This window comes from Lissotriton helveticus, chromosome 4_1 (assembly GCF_964261635.1).
Source record: "Lissotriton helveticus chromosome 4_1, aLisHel1.1, whole genome shotgun sequence".
NCBI lineage: Eukaryota > Metazoa > Chordata > Amphibia > Caudata > Salamandridae > Lissotriton > Lissotriton helveticus.
This window is the reverse complement of record NC_136063.1, coordinates 106,694,964-106,714,148: the sequence shown is the minus strand read 5'-3', so window position 1 is coordinate 106,714,148 and position 19,185 is coordinate 106,694,964. Positions and strand designations below refer to the sequence as shown.

The following is a 19,185-nucleotide window of genomic DNA, read 5'->3' as shown; positions in this document are numbered from 1 at the left end:
GGCGACTCTTACCTGACTTTCTGTTCTCTTTTATTGTCTGATCTTAAACTCTTTACGTCATCTCCCATACAACTCATGAACAGAGGTGCGCCCCATTGGTCGTTGTATGGAACGAGCTGTAGTGCGCACGTTCGGACTTCTTGGCACTTAAGACCCCACTGTCTATTCTTCACATTTTAAAACAAAGACATATAGTCCCAGCCTTCTTCCTTTCTAATATTTATAGCGCCTTGTGTTACATCTAGGAAGAGTTCCTTCCTCTGGATTCCCTTTATCCCCACCTTCCTTCCATGTCCCTTTTAGTATTTTACTTTACTTTCATTGATATGAATTCGTCAGTTCATTCAACCTCCTTCTGTGCTTCACCATCGGAGATAAAGTTCTACATTATCGATTACTGGATTGGTTCTGTCACTACTCCCCCCCTTCTTCTTCTCCCCCCTTTATGGCGTATACTCTGTTCCTCTCTCCTCCTAAGAGCTGGGCTTTTTGCGCGGCTTGTTTACTTCATATTGTGACTCTCTGTGCTAACGAAGGTTCGTGGCTTGGATTTGTCAGGGGTTGTTATTTTAAATGAGTTCGCCCTGGTTTGTTCTTCCGCCCCGAAACCATAGCCAAGGGTGATATTATCTCGGTTAATAATTCTTGTATCCAGGTCCGGTTAAAGGGACATTAGAGAGCTCTCCATGTCCTCTGTAAGATCTTATGTCTTGGTTCAAAGCACCCTCTTTCTGGAACCCTAGTTAACTTGGCATTGTCAACCCCCACTGCCTTCTGTTAACCCGTTTTAGGATCAATTTAATTCATCATGTGTTGCTGTGCCAAATGGCTGGACAACAGAGAAAATTCATGCTTTGTCGATGGGATGGTTGTTGCGTGTACTTTTCGTAAAAGATTTTTAAAACCACTTTTTACTGGGTGGAATTTTAGGCAAGCCAGGCCAGCCCTGCGACATCTGCAGATGCTGACTGATGTTCGAACCTGCCCTTGGAATACATTCCACACCTTGATTTCCATTGGCTTTGTGGTTTATATCTCACATGTTCTGGCATTCTATTTGCTGGCTTTATTTAGGCTCCCCAGGTTCAGTTCGCCCCTCCCATTGCCTAGGCTGTGTTTTCTGTATTGTTCCATGAACTCACTTTCTGTAAACAGGCCTTTAAATCTTGTTCTTATCTAGTCCCACTTGCTGTGCATTCAAAGACCAGGGTCAAATGTCAGACGCTGCCTTTCCAGAGCCTTGTTTACTTTTCTTTCTCTGACTTTAAAATGAGATGAGTCATGGGATACTTATCTCATGCTAGATACTGGGAGTAGGAAAGAGTCTTTTTTTCTAGCACATGACCACATTTAAAGGAACTGTGTAAGTGCTTCAGAATATATCAGAATTAGGAACACAAATGAGGCCCATTTTTTGTTATTTCTGAAGTGTGTTGGGAACAAATAGTTTAATATGGTCTTTTTTTTTTTTTATATTGTTTATTGTTTGCAGGCGTACAAGGAATAAGTACATTAAGGCATAAATAATTAGTTTTAGCATACATAAATCATTTCCATATAAAGCATAGACAAAAGCAGATAAATCGTGCAGTGTTGTTAGAAAGTGGATAAAAAAAGAAAAAAGAAGAAAAAGAAGAGAATAAATAGGCAAGAAGATAATATCAATTTCTTTTCTGCGCTAATACAAATTATATAGTTCGGCCAATTTCCTACACCCCTCCCCTACTTCACAAAAAGGAAAAAGAAGAAAAATAGGATGGAACATTATCGATCTACAAAGGTACCCCAAATTTTTTCGTGCTTTTTCAATGTTTGTAAGCCCCTGATGTTTGCTAAAGCTAATTCCATTGAGTATATCTCGGTTACCAAAGCCCACCAGTCCCAGACCTTAGGTGTTTCTGAGCTAATCCAAGCTCTAGCCAGAGTTAGCTTAGCACAGGACAATAATATCGTCGCCAAAGCTGCTTGTGGAAAAGATACAGAGTATGTGTCTAACAAAACAGAAGTGGCCGTAAATGTAGGCAGCTGAATATGTTTCAATTTAAGAACTTTTTCAATGTCACGCCAAAAAGTCTTAAGATTCGGACAGGAAAATAAGATATGTACCAAATCAGCTGCTTCGGTAGAGCATTTGGGGCATTTTGTGCGATCGCTGTGAGTGTTATTAGATGGCCATTTAGAGATTCTTTCCGGGGTGTAGTATAGTATACAAGTTGTTCTAAATTGTTGTAATCTGAGACTTGATGATCGTACTCGTTTATTGATGTTTGTTAGAGAATTCTCTATCTGTTTCGGTGTTATATTTGAGCCCAACATCCTGCTCCATTTGTCAGCCAATTTAATACAATCATTTGATTTAAATCCAACAAGAAGCCTGTATGCTTCGCTTATTGTGGATTTATTTTTGGATGAGTATAGACATGTCCAGATATCACATTCAGTAACCTCCAATATTTGTTTTTTATTAATCAAATAGTTGTGTATCTGTAGATGTTTATATCTCATATTTTCCGATAAATCATATAATAATTTGAGGGTGTTGAAATCTAAAAAACCTTGTATACCGTATAAATCCCCTAGAACCGTGATACCTGATCTTAGCCAACAGCGGGTGTTGCTGTCGTTAAAGATATTTGGTAGGCCCGGATTGCCCCATAGCGGGAGCTTGGGGTGAAAAAAGCTGGTGTTGCAAAAAGAAAGTATGTTACCCCAAATCTTTGTTAGGTCTCTTGCAGTTTTAAATCTAACCCTTTTGTAGTAGTTGGGGTCGTTAGTTCGGAACAGAAACATATTCGAGTCGGATTTTAGCATGAAAGAGCGAAAAAACAAAGTCCTTCTTTCATTTAATAAGGAGCGCAGGCGGATAACAAAAGCAGACCAGAAGTATCATTTAAAATCAGGAAAATTGAGCCCGCCATGATTCGCATTATTTTTCCTGAGAGCCAATGATCTTCTTGCCTTTTTATATCCCCAAATGAAGCTACTGAGTATTCCGTCTAATTTTTTAAAGAATTGATTATTTAACGCTAGTGGTATAGACCGGAATAGGTACACAAATTTGGGCAAAACCTTCATCTTGATTAAGTTAATTCTGCCAGTTAGGTTCAGAGGTAATCTATGCCAATTTTTTAACAGTAAGCTAGTTGATTTAATTAATTCATTGTAATTTAAGTTATTGATTTCTTGTAGTTTAGCCATTATTTTAACCCCAAGGTATGTGGCAGTGTGGCAGATCTCAGGCACAGCCACTGCTGGTGTATAATTAGCTATTACTTGCGTTTTTAGTAAATTTAGTTTGTAACCCGCCACCTTGCCATATTTCCCGGCTTCTAATGCTATTCCCTTTAGTGCTTCGACGACATCTTCAGTATAGATCGCGATGTCGTCTGCGTATGCAGTTATTTTTAGTTCTTGTGTTCCTGATCTAAAGGGTACAATCTGATTTTGAAGTTGAAGGGCGAACAGAAAAGGCTCCAATGAGAGGGCAAATAGAAGAGGAGATAGGGGGCAGCCCTGACGGGTACCTCGTAAGATTGAAAAGTCTGAAGATATCAATCCCCCATAGCTGGTATATGCTACTGGATTATCGTACAGTGCTTGTATGCCCCGCAGAAATTGTCCCCTAAACCCTATCCTAGACAGTATGCACCAGAGAAAGTCCCACCCCACTCGATCAAAAGCTTTTTCAGCGTCTAATAAGATCATGCCAAGTGGGGTGGATTCTGTCTCTGCTACATCAAATGCAGTTATTGCCATATTGACATGTATAGTGGTATCTCTGCCAGTTATGAAACCATGTTGTTGTGGGTTAATGATTTGGGGCATAATAGGAGCCAATCTTAATGCTAAAATTTTAGCAAAAATTTTTGCATCTGTATTTATTAAAGAAATGGGGCGATATGACCCTCTCTCTTCCTTTGGTTTGTCTTTTTTCAAAAAGAATATTATTTTTGCCCTATTCCAAGACTTAGGTGTCTTTCCTTCTAGGCCCACAAATTGTATGACTTTCAGCAATAGTTGTTCAAGCTCTTCTAGACAAAGTTTACATATTTCTAGGGGTATAGTATCCTCACCCGCCGCTTTTCCTGCGGCTAATAAAGCTATCGCTAGATGTAATTCAGCCATTGTTATGTCATCAGACAATGAGTCTATCTCTGGGCAATTCTGAATATCCCCAGTATGTTCTTCCACATATTTGTGTATGTCGTCTGAGTTATGGTCCACTTCTGGGGTATATAGATTTCTATAGAAGTCAGCAAATTGTTCTAAAATATCTTGGGGTTGGGTATACATTTTGTTGCCAGCCCCCCGTATGCTTGTAATTGTAGAGTTAGCTCTGTCCTCAGCAACTTTGTAGGCCAGAATTTTCCCAATTTTATCGCCCCCCTCATATTGTGTTATTTTAAATTTGTGTAAACTATTTGTGCTTTTCTGAATAAATTTTGACTTCATTTTATTTTTAATTGAGCAGAGTTTAAGGCCAATTTCTATGCTTTTTGTTACATTATACTGGAGTGCTGATGATAGTTGTTCTTCTAAAGCTGTAATTTTCGTCATCAATAGGTCATTATTTTTTTTATTTTCAAAATTTTTCCTAATTATATAAGCCTGAATGAAGCCCCTAATACTTGCCTTACAGGCGTCCCATACCATATCGGGTGAAGCTGAGTTGATATTTATGTCTATAAATTCAATGAGGTGTAATTTTTATTGCGTCATAAAGGATGTATCTGAAATCAAATGTCTCGGAAAGGAGAATGGTCTGGGGGTAGTTCTAGTATTTGTTATTTTGATTGTCAATAATATTGCATTATGGTCAGATAAAATTCGGGGACATAAAGCCATAGAGCTATTTTTCAGTAGATTTTCGCTTATTAATGCCATGTCAAGCCTAGAGCATAATTTATGGGGGGCGGAATAATATGTATATCCAGGGTTATTAGCATATAAGTGTCGCCAAGCATCTTTGATATTGTGTACGCGACATAAGTCGAGAATAGATGATCTAGTTTTGCGCATCCTTTGATATCGCCCAGAACTGGTTGTATCAATTCTGTAGTCCATGACGCAATTAAAATCCCCCATGATAATAAGTTCTCCCTCCAAACCCAAAAGTTTAACATTCAAATTCTCGAAAAGGCTAGGCTCATCTATGTTGCAACCGTAAACCACACATAAAACGTATTTAACATTTTCGCAGCTTATGTGCGCTATTGCCCATCTGCCATCTTTGCCATAAAAAGTCTGTATTGTCTCGGCCCTGAATCGCATATCTTTGAGTATAGCAACCCCTCTTGTAGATTGTCCAAAAGCAGAGCAAACTATGATGTCATACCCCAGATGTTTAAGCAGTTTTTTATCCTTCCCCGCAATATGTGTTTCAGATAATAAAAAAATATGGGGGTTATGCATTTTCAATTCCTCTTTAACCAAGCATCTTTTGTTCTTACTATTAAGCCCGGCTACATTCCAAGCTAAGCATTTTATTTCATACATCTAAAAAAAAAAAATGAAAGGATTAATTCCTTAGATTTTAAGTTTGTCTTGGCTCGTTCAAAATAAATTTGATGATATCCACATAGCCTCATATGTAGCATATATAGCATATTTTCAGTGCTGTTAATGTACAAAAAAATTCTGACTTCATAGTATATATCCATCCCCTCATCCCCCTCAGCCTGCAAACAAGTTTTCATGGTTTTTCCCGTCCCACCATCAACCCCCCATGGTGCGGAGACTCCCTCCCTCCAACCCCCCACCCCCCTAGCTCTTACCCCAGCCGGGTTTTAATATGGTCAAATAAACCATTAAACTAGGTGATGCTATTCCCACACATTTTCGTTTGTGGAAACTCTACTCTAAGCCAATGCACTCTTCATCACCCTACTCCTTGCCACTGCACTCTACACCTCTCCAGTCTAGGCCACACCAATCTACTCTGCACAAGTCTATTTTATGCCACTGTACTCAATGCCAAAACACTCTCTGCCAATGCTCTATATTACTCAACTCTATGACCCTGCACTCTATGCCAGTCCCCTATATGCCACTCTAATCTACTCTGTACCACTGCACTCCTAATGCCACTGCACTCTCCACCACTTTACTCTAAGCCACTACACTCTATGCCACTCTACGCAAATGCACTCTACCCTGCACCACTCCACCCTATGCCACTCCACTCTATTTTGAAACAATCTATGCTGTCGCAAGGATTCTGCTCCTACACAGAACTGTGCACAGAGACCCAGGACCTCAGTGAATTGTGGTATACAAAAAACTCACCTTAGTGCCTAGAAACCCTAACCAGCTAGCATCAGTGTCTCATTAGCTCTTCGGCCTACAGCAAAGGAACCAATGATTAGACAACCCAGAACATGCGCCTTAGATTATGCTCAGGAATGGTGGGAGGCAAGAACACTCTTTTGTTATACTCTCATACCAGTCCACAACAGGAGTAAAAAAGAGACGGGTTAAAATATTTATATTAACTACATGCTCTCAGATGCAGTATCTGCTAACATAAGCAGGTATATGATTAGAAATAATATGATCAGCATTGTTACAATTCCATAAAACACAAAAGGAGAAATCATATTATAATAATGGTGAAATTAGGTACTATAGCGCCTAGTGAATCACCCTCCCTAGCTAGGAACTATGTTTTATAAACTATAGAAGGTCTCTTAGGCTTGTTTGGGGGACCCTCATACCTCTAAGATCAGCAGGGATGAATCACATCAGGATCTGCAAAAGCTCTCTCTCTCTGGAAACTGAATTCTTCCAAGTGCCTGAAATCATGCCTATGGTGTGATATTAAAGGCGCCAGGATCACGTTGGCTTGCAGCTGCATGTGTGTTATGTCTAGCGACGTGAAACGATCAAATCAAACAACAGCCACCCTGTTATGATAACCTTGAAGGCTCGGGCACTCACTGTGCAGACTAGGGACGCGATGTAAGTCTGAGGAAGCTGAAAAGCAAGCCTTTCTCATGTAAAGCATTTCACGCAGCCTAACATACAATAACAGCTGTATGCAGTGTTGTGTGCAAAAGCAGCAAAAGGTAAAATGGCGTTTAAACTTCTATTAAAATCATGCTAACATAACAGTGTACATAAACCAGGCTCAGGCCATACCACAATGCCACTGCACCCTATACCACTGTGGTCCACTCTATGCCAATGCACTCTTCACCACTCCACTCTTTGCCGCTGCACTCTACACCTATTCAGTCTAGGCCACACCAATCTACTCTGCACAACTCCACTCTATTCCACTGTACTTTATGCCAAAACCCTCACCACCAATGCTCTATAACGCTCAACTCTATGCCCCCGTACTCTATGCCAATCCACTATAAGCCACTCTCATCTACTCTGCACCACTGCACTCTACACCACTGTATTCTAAGTCTCTACACTCTATGCTACTCTACACAAATGCACTCTACCCTGCACCACTCCACTCTATGCCACTTCACTCTACTTTAAAACAATCTACTCTACGCCACTACACCCAATACCACTCTATGCCACCCTACTCTTAACTACTGCATTCTACACCAATGCACTTCAAACAACTGCACTCTATGTAACTGTACTCTGCATCACTGTACTCTATGCCACTGCTAACTACGCCACTTTACTCCACTCCACACCACTGAACTCTGACACTCTACTCTGCAACACTGCACTCTCCACCACTGAACTCTACACCACTCTACTCTGCCCTTTTCCATTCTACGCGACTGCACTCTATGCCACTGCACCGTTTGTTTTAGTGAATTTCGCAGGTTTTTCACATTCTATTTCTCAACTATACCATCCCTGTAACCTCTGTTTTTTTCAGTGAATTTCTGTTTATTAAAGCTATTTTCTTACTATAACCTGGGTGTCTGAGTGGGCGTGTGAGGGGCTGTTTGCATGTGGAAATGGGTGTGTGATTGGTTGTGTGGGTGTTTAAGTGGGTGTTTGAGTGTGTGTGAATGACTGTGTGAGTGGATTTTGTCGACATCTGAATGAGTGTGAGTGGCTGTACAGGTATGTGAGTGAGTGAGTGTGGTTGTGTGGGCATGTAATTAGTTGTGCGAGGACCTGTGTGGGTCTGTGGTTGGGTGTGTGAGTATGTGTGTGGGTCTGTGAGTGGGTGTGTGAGTGGTTGTGTGGGTCTGTGGTTGGGTGTGTGTCTGTGTGTGGGTCTGTGAGTGGGTGTGTGAGTGGTTGTGTGGGTGTGTAGGTGGGTGTGTGAGTGAGTGTGTCTGTGAGTGGGTCTGTGAGTGGGTGTGTGAGTGGTTGTGTGGGTCTGTGGTTGGGTGTGTGAGTGGTTGTGTGGGTGTGTAGGTGGGTGTGTGAGTGAGTGTGTCTGTGAGTGGGTCTGTGAGTGGGTGTGTGAGTGGTTGTGTGGGTCTGTGGTTGGGTGTGTGAGTGGTTGTGTGGGTGTGTAGGTGGGTGTGTGAGTGAGTGGGTCTGTGAGTGGGTCTGTGAGTGGGTGTGTGAGTGGTTGTGTGGGTCTGTGGTTGGGTGTGTGAGTCTGTGTGTGGGTCTGTGAGTGGGTGTGTGAGTGGTTGTGTGGGTCTGTGGTTGGGTGTGTGTCTGTGTGTGGGTCTGTGAGTGGGTGTGTGAGTGGTTGTGTGGGTCTGTGGTTGGGTGTGTGAGTATGTGTGTCGGTCTGTGAGTGGGTGTGTGAGTGGTTGTGTGGGTGTGTAGGTGGGTGCGTGTGTGAGTGGGTCTGTGAGTGGGTGTGCGAGTGGTTGTGTGGGTGTGTAAGTGGGTGTGTGAGTGAGTTGGTCTGTGAGTGGGTCTGTGAGTGGGTGTGTGAGTGGTTGTGTGGGTCTGTGGTTGGGTGTGTGAGTGGTTGTGTGGGTGTGTAGGTGGGTGAGTGAGTGGGTCTGTGAGTGGGTGTGTGAGTGGTTGTGTGGGTGTGTAGGTGGGTGCGTGTGTGAGTGGGTCTGTGAGTGGGTGTTTGAGTGGTTATGTGGGTGTGTAGGTGGGTGTGTGAGTGAGTGTGTCTGTGAGTGGGTATATGTATGTTTTTTAATTGGGGTCTAGATCTGTGGCTCTGTCACAAATTCTCACGAGGGCTATGCTGAGCACAGCGGACTCGTACGTGCACAAAAAAACCTTTCCCACAAATTCTTCTCCATGAGGGGTCCTCACAGACCTTGTCACATACTATTTCTACAAATGTCAACCGCAACTTTTATCTCAGGTTGCGGTCAGCCAATAGTTGCGGCAAGCTAATAGTCCTGACTTGTAGTAGGTATGATGATACTTGTTGTATCATATATCTGGATGTAATGAAAGAAACAGCTAAATACAAGTTGGGCAGCAAACTATGCAAAGCACAGATGTTCAGCTTACGTGTTTTTAAGCCACGCCATTATTTACATTGGCCACGCCCCTCTGAGAGTTCCTCCCCCAGTTTTTTCATCCCACTTAAAGCCTTGGACAGGCGGTTGGGTAAAGGTGGTGGGTGCCTCTTGCATTCCACATTAAGGTCTGCAGGGCATGTGCTACCAATGACTGACTGTATTGCATAATATCCTAACTCAGCACGAACTATCGAGGGCAAAGATCTGATCTCGGCTTTCCCACTTGACCGCATTGTTGTTGTTGTTGTTGTTGTATAAGCTTTATTCGAGAGAATTCTCATAAAAGCACATAAAACCAAGATAATACACAATAATACATAGTTACAGAATAAAAAATTCATTAAACATGACGTACAGCTCATACTACATTTACGTTATAAAAACCATTTATACCAGTGATATTACATAAAACATTATTAAAAGGAATACCTGATTACCTGCTACCCCCCAAGGACCGTCGTCTAATTGCCCAAGCCCAACCCAGGTATTTGGCTACCCCTATGACTATCGAATCCTGGTTGACTATCGAATCCTGGTGGACCGCATTGTTTTATCCTTGACAAACGAATGTCTCTGAGATTTTGTTGCCAAAATACAGAATGCTTAATTCAAGTTCCGGAATGAAACACGGTAAGGCACAAGGGCGGTAAAATAACGGTCAAGAGTGTGGTGTTGGAGTACACACTACAAAGGGTGTCGTAGGAAGGGTGGGGCTGGTACGACCACCTTCTACCTTTCAGACATAGCTGTGCAGGTTGCTGCTCGGAACGGAGCGAGCTTCTCCCCTTGAGGCCGCTTCCTGTGAGTTGAAATCTGGTCTGCAGACAGGCACGAAAGCCTAAAGGGTCGCCAAGGGAGGTGAAACTTATTTATACCGGGTGCGTTGGGGGGCACCTAGTTCTGCTCTGAGGCCCAGGGGTGGGCGCATCTGGACAGCTGACACTGGTGCACGGCCCCAGAAATTGTGGTAATCACTAGATCGTCGTAGTGTGAGAAGAAAGGGCACATCATTTGTGCCTGAGATCTCCTGCATTACAAACCAGGAGCGCTAATAAACAGGTTTATTTGCACCACAGATTGTATACAAAATGCACCGCACAAGAGCTTGGCGCAGTCTCATCCTCCCTATGTCACCCGGCTCTGTGTTTTAATTATTCAGTCTGTGAAAGTGAGACCGGGTTGGTTCAAGATGAAACGTGATAATTTAGATGCCTGTGAATGTTCCGTCTGCGACCCTCTAAATACCCGAAAATACAGTTAAAACGAGCAGGCTTTCACACTGTGCACCAGCGCGAGTGAAACCAGTCCTGGCTGGTGATAGGATCTGACTGCCCATTCAGTCCATGGCCTCTCCGCTAGAGCCAGCAGAGAAAAGTACAACGCTTTGCCGCTGAGCCATTAGACCTGGCAGCTCTTCCACATCCATTCAGGCCCATTGTCTCTACCATAAACAGCATCCACGAAAACGTTGGAAAATTTTTGGATAAATATCTACAACCATTTGTCATTACAGCTGAGTCTTATGTCAAAGATACCACCGATTTTTTATTGAAAGTGGAACCAGTTATGAACACTTTGAAAGATACCAATCTCATCATGTGCACTGTGGACGTGAGTTCCCTTTATACCTCCATCCCCCACGACGGAGGTATAGACGCCATTGAAAGAACCTTGGCTCAATCTGACATTGACCACGACTTGAAAATATTTCTCATGGAACTCACCATATTCACGCTATATCATAGCTACTTCACAGTCTTTAATAAATGGTTGTTACAGCTCAATGGTACGGCCATGGGAAATTCGGCTGCTCCTTGCTATGCCAACATCTACATGCGAATCTTTGAAGAAAACCATATCCTCTCACAAACAATTTGGCAAGAACACGGCAGATTATATCTGCGATACATAGATGACATTTTTGTACTTTGGGCAGGCGACAAAGAAACTTTGATTAATTTCCTTGATACATGGAATCAAATCACTCCAAGAATTCAATTCACTTGGGAAATCAACACCTCTTGTATACATTTTTTGGATGTAAAAATATTGAGAGAACTGGGAGATTGGTCCACGACCATCTTTCGAAAGCCCACTGATAGGAACTCAACCCTTCACTATTCCAGCTTTCATCGTAGGGGTCTTAAAAACAACTTACCATATGCACAGATCCTGAGAGTAAAAAGGATCGTCTCTAAACCAGAGGAGAGCAAGACACAGATAAAAACTGTATTAGACCGTCTGCGAGCACGGGGATATCCCACGCCTATTCTGGACTTGGCTGTCCAGAGAAGTGAGAAACGAAGCAGAGCTTCTTTGCTACAATTCAGACCTAAAACACCCACGGATCGTCTTGTGGTTGTCTCCAAGTTCTCAAGTGTTTCTTCTCAGTTTCAAAAAATAATTCGGAGACACTGGTCCATTTTGACACAGGAACCAGATTTCAATGGTCTATTCACTGAACCTCCTATTTTTGCTTTTTCCAGAGGCAAGAATTTGAAAGAGATTTTGAGTAACACCAGTGGTCCTAAATCCAAAACATCATACAATGGCTTCAAACCTTGTTATAATTGCAGCAACTGCAATAATGGTATACAGGGGAATATAGTAAACCATCCCATGAAAGGATTCCCTATAAAATTGAAAGTGAACGTTACATGCAACAGCAAGAATGTAATTTATGCTCTTAAATGCCCGTGTGGCAAGTGCTACGTGGGCCATACAGAGAGGAAGATCCGCACGAGGATCTTGGAACACAAGAGTAATATTCGGACTGGCAATGAAAAATCTAGTGTGGCCATCCACTTCATGGAGAATAGACATTCAGTTGTTCAACTCAAATTTCAAGTACTGGAACAAGTTCCAATTACAGTGAATAACAAGAACAACCTCCTTAAAAGAGAGAACTTTTGGATTCGTTATTTATCCACGATGGCCCCCTCGGGTCTCAACGATCGAATGGAATTCTTATGCTATTTATAACTCACAGTTGTATTGTACATTATCACTCTTGTTTCTTCTGTGTACATTGCCTTGTTTTTCTTATTCTTTGGTTTACTTCTGTGCACTTATACAGATGATCTTCCTTTTACATGTTGTGCACTTGATCACCTTCACACACTCTAAGATGGCGCTCATCCTTTCTGCTCCTCGCAGTCCCACCTCTATGTTTACCTTCATCACCATTTACTCCCGCGCACATTTTCGGAGCGTTCACCTTCTCGGAACTCCGCGGAGTCCGTGTTAGCTTCACACTCGTGAGTACGCTCGTCTTGAGCCCTTGCTTATTCTTTTACATTGGTGGCGGTTACGGACTACGCTGTCTCTAGGCATGTTTACTGTTTTTGTGATAACATTTGAGTTAATCACGGTGTATTGATCGCGGTCACTGGGTACTTTTTAGCTTACACTTCAGTTTCGATTTCTATGCACTTGGCTCACGTTTTTTTGAAACTTGACTTTGTTTTCTATGGGGTTATAATGTGGCACTTCACCTAGTCATTATCGATTCTGCTTGATCTTGCATATAATTCGGATACTATAGCTGACTTTTGTCTTTTGTTTGTAGAGTAATTCCCCTGACGACGGGCTATGCCCGAAATGCATTGGGTCGTGTGATGGGTTAACACACCCGAAATTACATACATGTGGAATGTTATTTACTGATGTGCTATACCTACTTCAGCATCGTTACATCCATTTGAATAAATCTGGATAATTGATAAACTTACAACAGACTACCTCTCATTGTTTTAAATGGAATATGGACTAGACCACTGGTCTCCTTAAAGTAGTGCGCTGGGTTTTCCTCTCCCTAGGCGGGAGACCCCCTTTTTGAGCTCTTCCACATCCTCTAGTTCATTTGTACACCACCAGAGTGACCCACTCATGCACACACTAGACTATTAAATAGATTTGAGCGCTTTGAAGCGGCTTAAAGGTAACACAAAAGGTATGCAAGTAGCCCGACCCCCATAAAACGACAAGCACTGCTGGATTCTACGTAAAACAAGCAGGCTTTCACACTGCCCACCAGCGCGAGTGAAACCAGTCCTGGCTGGTGATAGGATCTGACTGCCCATTCAGTCCATGGCCTCTCTGCCGGAGCCAGCAGAGAGCAGTACAACGCTTTGCCACTGAGCCATTAGACTTGGCAGCTCTTCCACATTCTCTAGTTCATTCATACACCTCGCAGAGTAACCCACTCCACGCACAGTAGACTTTTACGCAGATTTGAGCGCTTTGAGGCGGCTTAAAGGTGATACAAAAGGTATGCAAGTAGCCCGACCCCCATAAAACAACAAGCACTTCTGGATTCTTCGTCACACTCTATGGCGGTCCACACAGTATTATCACAAATGCGTCGACTACAGTCCACTTTTTGCTTTATGTTATAATTATTTCCAAAATATTCACTCAAAATCGCAAAATTAATTGTGTTCCTGTGATGTATTCCTATAGGTTCTGAATCGATCCCCCTATTCCTGACCCTATTCTGGTTAACAAACCAACAAGTTAACTAGCAGTCAGCCCATGAGGCAGCAAACCCCCATGATGCAGATACCGTTATCTGACGAAGCCACACTACGGCACAGGAACGTGTTATCTGATTAGGTCATAACGCTTGCAATCTAATTAGACAAGCGATATTCCTCCAGCCCCTGATAAGGCATACGGAGTTCTCATAACAAATCAAACCTATGACAACCTGGGAAAAACCCTGCGGCCATTGTTTTGATTTCACCGAGAACTTCAGCAAAAGAATGTGCTAACGACCAAGTCGTATGACATCCTTATTGACGTATCTATGCCCATCCTTACGTCAATCTCGGCACCTTAAAGGTATAAATATTACCGATATTGCCCTATGCAAACACACGCGGTGGTGACGAGACGGAGCAGCCATACTTGCCGAAGCCCAGAGCAGAGCAGACCCCGCTGGCGCAGCCCCGCCTTCCTGACGCGCTGAGAACGAGACGCGCTGCTTTCTCCTGCCGAGAGATCCAGCACCGGCGCTTCCGGGTAGTCCTCGCTGGCAGCCTGGAATATCGAGACCAGAGAGAGAGATACCATCCCTCATTCATCCTAACTTCCAGGTACAGAACTGAATAACCCCTCGCAGAGAATTCTTTAGTCAGTCACTTGGCAAAAACAAACTCAACTTAAACTGTAACTTTCTATTCCCGCCCACGCATTAGGCTTAGGTCAGGTACACGGGGTAGGCGTATCTAGAAACACTAGTTGAGTACGTTTAGTCAAATGTACATGTGTATGTAATATATTTTAATCATTTTAAACCTTCATATGGCTTAGAAACCATATCAATGTTTTTACAGTATTATTTATACTTCTGCTTTTAATGTATGCACTTTACTTAACTATAAGTATTGCAATAATATCGATCCATTTCTCTTGTATGAGAAAAGAGACTGATCAATAAATAACATCTTTTATTGAACACGCCCGTCTCTTCCTTTTCTCTACAATCTGATGAGACTAAGAATGCACGTACTGACTGAGTAAAATAAATTGCCTTTTGTTCACACGACTCTCGAGATACACTCTTGATTAGGGGAGAGCAAAGTTGTCATGTTCTATGGTTGTCAGAAACTAAATCCCTTCTTGTCTAATCAGGGAAGTTAATTCTTTCCTGAACATTCGAGAAAGTTTCTAGTGAACTCTGAGCTAAGCTGGCAAACCCAAAACTTTAAGTCTAATATCGACAGTAGTAGACCTAGTTAACGTCTGGTCTAGGCCTATACTATTGAAGGTATTATTCCAATGCGCAGAGCCTATTGGGATGATAGGAACTACACTACATGGCGCCCAACGCGTTTGGAAAGGGCGATAAAACTAACGTAAGACATTTAGAGTAACTCAGTTGTGCTTTCTCACTCAGACCCCTTTCTCCCATAATACTCCAAAGACGTCTGGAGTGGGTAAAAGGTAATATCCTCCAAAACCTCGCAGGAGGGAACTCCTATGTATGGTTCTTGGTATAGTCAACGTTGAAGGATACACCGTTCCAAAATATTGTGCATCTAATCCTTTGTTTCCATAAGAAACCTGATCTGCAAACAAACAGAATAACCTTCCTGTCGGTAAAATGGACAGTGAAGATGAAAGAGAGGCAGTTAGAATAGCAACTGAACTCGCAGCAGCTGATGCTACTATGCAAGAAGCAGACCAGGATATAATACTCATCCCGGTCATCAAAAGGAAATCTATAACCTTAAAACTTACAGAAAATGGACTGACACCTAGAGGTGGCACAGTCATATTCGTAATTGAGGCACACGAATATCGGCAGACAGAGGTATACTATTCATGGATACATTTTCCAGCAGCAAATGCTGTAACAAAGTACTTCCACTATTACAAGATAGAGGAACCTCCTGATATTTACACTCCTTTCGAGGAGGTGGAAGTACCACTCAAATTTCAAGAGCATTTGCTCTTATTTGATGGCGCCCTAAAACATAATAATCACATCACCAGGCTCGGTCCTTTAGGTAGACCAGGAGCAACGTGGCCGGTCCTAGCCGGATACACACCACATCCAGACATCGAAAGAATGCCTGCACCAGAGCTTTTAACACAGCTAAAACAATTAATAAAAGTACATAGACAATTAGTCCAGTATGTGATGCGGACTTCAACAATCCAACCAGCAATAAAAATTCCACAGCTGACCCCTCACCAGGGGAACACAAACAAAATTACACCACAGAACATACAATCCTGCCTAGGTAAAGTACCAGCTAAACGGGAACAAATACCATTCTGGTTGGCACAGAAAATCACCCAAATAGAGGCGGTGTTTCCAGACACCACCCCATTAGAAAAACACAGGATTCTGACTATCTGTCTTCCAATGGGAATCGCACCACACATTGAGGACTGTGACACTTGGGGTACAGTCTTTGCTTCCATCTACACAAAAACGCACGGTGTTCCATCCATCTCGGTAATACCAGATGTGCTAAAACAAATTCAAGACGAATATGGTCCGGAACCCGCTTTAACTCTTGGTATGAAATTACTGAAAGACTTCAAGCAGGTCTCGGCTATATTGTTAGCCAACATAAAGGGTGAAGCAGCAAATGTGGCGATCCGCCAGAGGTTAAAGGAGACAGATATAGCAGACCAACCAGCTGAAATTGCCAGAATCATAGAAAAATCCTATGAGGAACTAGGTAGAGATAGTTTAGGTGGAATACCAGTAAAACCACAACTGATTGAAAGTCCTGAAAAAATATTTTTTAATAATAATTCAACATCACAAAAAAAGAGCTGGGATGGAAACAAACAATCCAATCCTAAAGAAAAGAAATTCCAGTCCAGAGGAAGGTCTCCTAGGCGAAGAGAAAAATCTCCGAACCAAAGACACAGGTCACCTCAGAGTGACCCCTCTGGGAAAAAATATAACCTTATAAATAGGGATAATATAAAAAAGCCTGATAGATATCAAGACATTGATACACGTCCCTCTCAATCTTTTCAGACTTCCTCGCAGAAATCGGAAAGAAGAGGACGATCAGAACAAAGAGAAGAGCACGCCAAGTCCAAAGACAAGGAACCTGCTCATCTAAAAAAGAAATTACAATTTCCAAAAAAGAAGGTAGCCAGTATCAAGGTAGTTAACAATGCCGAGAATACTGAGGACACAACTGAAAAACGGAGAATGGGCTCAGACAATGCTAGACAGCGCAGCAGAAGTGAGCATAGCTCGCAAAGTCCTTATGAATCATCTGGAGACAGTGGACACAAATGAATATCTTCAAGTGGAAACTGCAGACACCAGAGTTAGCAAACCTCACAAAATATACGAAATAACATTGCGTATAGAAGGGATAAGACTAGAAAAATAAGGGGACTATTTTGGGATAATCTCTCCAAGGGCTATGACATCCTACTAGCTGAGAAAGACTGGCCACCAGAGTTTGTTAGGGAGTGTCCTCATGGCGAAGAAATAATTATGCCTGCCTTCTCAAATCATATCCCAATTCATAAAAAATACACACTTGCTAGAAAGTGGGCAGTGGCTCAAGCTCCTGCTTTATATAAAAATCATGTAGGATGGGATGAGGACTCTCCTCCTCACAAAATCCAGTTAAAATCACAACCTACTGCACAAAGGCAGTACCCAATTAAGCAAGAAGCTAAAAAACAGGTAAAAGAAATCCTAGATCAGCTAGAATACCAGGGGGTGATTGAAACTTGCACCTCACAAATGAACAACCCTTTGTTTCCGGTCTCCAAACCAGACAATTCATACCGTCTAGTTTTGGATTACCGACACCTTAACTCATGTTGCAAAACTTTTGCAGTGCAAAATTCGCATAGTGCTGCATTAATGAATAACATACAAAACAACATTAGACATTTCTAATGGATTCTTTTGTCAAAACATCGCACCAGAGAGCAGATATTTGTCTGCGTTCTCAATAAATGGCACTCAAAAACAATTCTGTCGGTTAGCCCAGGGGTACAAGAACAGCCCGGGAGTATTCTCAGCGAGAGTAACAGAATTACTACAAATATATGACGACGAAGCATTATCTTATGTCGACGACATATACTTAACAGATGATGACTTGGAGACTCACTTGAAGAGAGTGAACACCATAATACTTGGGTTCGCAGCAGAGGGTTACAAATTCAACTTTAAAAAATCCAGAATTGCCCATCTGACAGTCCTGTTCTTAGGATATGAATTATCAAGTGAAGGCAAAAGCCTGGCTGACAATTTTCTAGAAAAATGTGCCGTACTCCAAGCACCTAGAACACTAAAAAACTTACAGTCAATTCTAGGCTTCCTAAATTTCGGAAGAACATACATTGCAAATTACGCAGAAAGGGTCAAACCCCTTTATGATCTAATAAAACCAGATTTTAAAAGAACAAATTGGACTCAAATACACACAGAAATTCTGAGATCCTTACAAACAGACATGCTAATTAAAACAAAATTAGAAACACGTGATAATACACGCAATCTTGTGATTCGAGTCATCCCAGGAAGATGCGGATTCACATACCTGACCTCTAATGAGGGAGAAAAGGTACCAATTGCATTCAAATCACACTTGTACACTAAAGCTGAAATGAAATTCAGCCCAACGGAAAAAATTCTAACTGCAACACAGACAGCTATAGCAAAAGAACGAGCCCTGGCACAAGGTAAACGAATAATAATCGTGACACCGATACCAGCCCTAGAGGCTGTAACAAAAGCGAGCATTCCAAATGCTAAAGCGCTCCATCCAAGATGGATACAATGGGCTAATTCTCTTGCTGCAACAGACGTGGCATACGAATTTGATCCTAACTTAAAAACACAAGAATTTCTCCAATATGAATTTGAATGTCCTCCGCCGACCGAAATTCTGCCTCTGGAACATTACGGCTGTATAATATATACAGACGGATCAGCACAACCCGCAGTAGGGGGTAAACAAGCTTACAGTGCTGCGTGCGCGATTGTTAAAGGTCGCTGGCACGAAGGGAAATTTAAACCAACACTCACTAAAACACAATCTTTAGGAGATTGTACAGCTCAGCGAGCTGAACTATTGGCGTTCAAGATGGCGCTTGAAAATACCGATCGAGAATTCCCCACACTCATAGTGTGCGATTCGTATTATTGCGTTCAGTCTTACAATGAATACTTGCAGATCTGGCTTCAGAATGGTTTTAAAGATGCAAAAGGAGGCACAATCAAGCATAAAATGCTCTGGGAACAAGTAGTTCTTTTACAAAAAGAACTACCAAAGACTCACGTGATACATACACTGAGTCATCAACGTGATGG

The 19,185-nt window shown here is 42.2% G+C and overlaps 1 long non-coding RNA gene across 1 annotated transcript in view; it reads left to right on the top strand.

The window, feature by feature from the left end:
* Positions 1 to 19,185, top strand: part of LOC144828407 (uncharacterized) — a 28,290-nt gene that overhangs the window by 335 nt on the left and 8,770 nt on the right. The window lies entirely within an intron of this gene.